This window comes from Gavialis gangeticus, unplaced genomic scaffold (genome assembly GCF_001723915.1).
Source record: "Gavialis gangeticus isolate Ggan-Ray unplaced genomic scaffold, GavGan_comp1, whole genome shotgun sequence".
In the NCBI taxonomy this organism is placed as follows: Eukaryota; Metazoa; Chordata; order Crocodylia; family Gavialidae; genus Gavialis; species Gavialis gangeticus.
The window spans coordinates 3,225,536-3,226,396 of record NW_017729006.1 but is presented as its reverse complement, the minus strand read 5'-3'; the positions used below and the strand labels follow the sequence as shown (position 1 = coordinate 3,226,396).

General features: G+C 36.1%; 1 protein-coding gene across 1 annotated transcript in view; it reads right to left on the bottom strand.

Annotated features, from left to right (window-relative positions):
* Positions 1-861, bottom strand: part of LOC109291676 (ubiquitin-conjugating enzyme E2 E2) — a 423,489-nt gene that overhangs the window by 358,142 nt on the left and 64,486 nt on the right. The gene's annotated exons all lie outside the window — the stretch shown is intronic.

Here is an 861-nt window from a genome sequence, read left to right as displayed (position 1 = left end):
TCTTTAAATTTGTCCACACAAACAGACAAACACACACGCACACATTCCAGTTAAATGTACAATTAAAAGATTTTAACAGGTTTCTCACTCACAATCTGCAAGAGAAAATGTATTTCTTTTTCCACAAGAGAAAATTTTATTCCATCCCATATTTTGTAAATATATTGTGTAAGCAAGCAAAAAACCTCAATATTTCTGAAAGCTAAATGTGTTAAGTAGAAGGTGTTGCATATATGAAATATAATAGTGTAAAAATATTACATGGCAATGCTACAAATAGGCTTTGAGACTGCACTGTCTTATGTGAATTTTTAAATATATCTTTTCCGTTCAAAAGATACTTTTCAATTTCTCATTTGCTTTTAGACAAAAAGTGATTTTCTTGGGAGTGCTTGGTAAAATTCCATTTCTTCATTTTTTAAAAATTTGACCATAAATAAAGTGTTATGTATATCCTTGACTAGGATCTTTTAGAAACACCTTTTTGCCCTGCTAAGACAAGCAAAAAATCTCCTATTAAAGTGGGCTACATACTTCTTCTACAGACTAGCCCATTTGAATGAGGTTTCTTTGAGTACCATACAATATAAGCCCGTATAATACAAGTCTGCAGTACATTACCACTATGGCACAACAATAGCCGAGTTGTATGTGGGGATCACTACAGTATTTTTGAGGACAAACCATCTTTGCAGATAAGGTAGAGGCAGGCAAGATACGGGCTGCCAGGCCATTCTATCCAGCCCACAGGGCACCTTAAAAGTTTAGAAGATTAATATTAATCTGCTCCTGGCTGCCTGTCAAAGATGACAGAACCCAGGGGAAGCTAGCAGGACTCACCAGAAAGGCCAGCCCCACCCC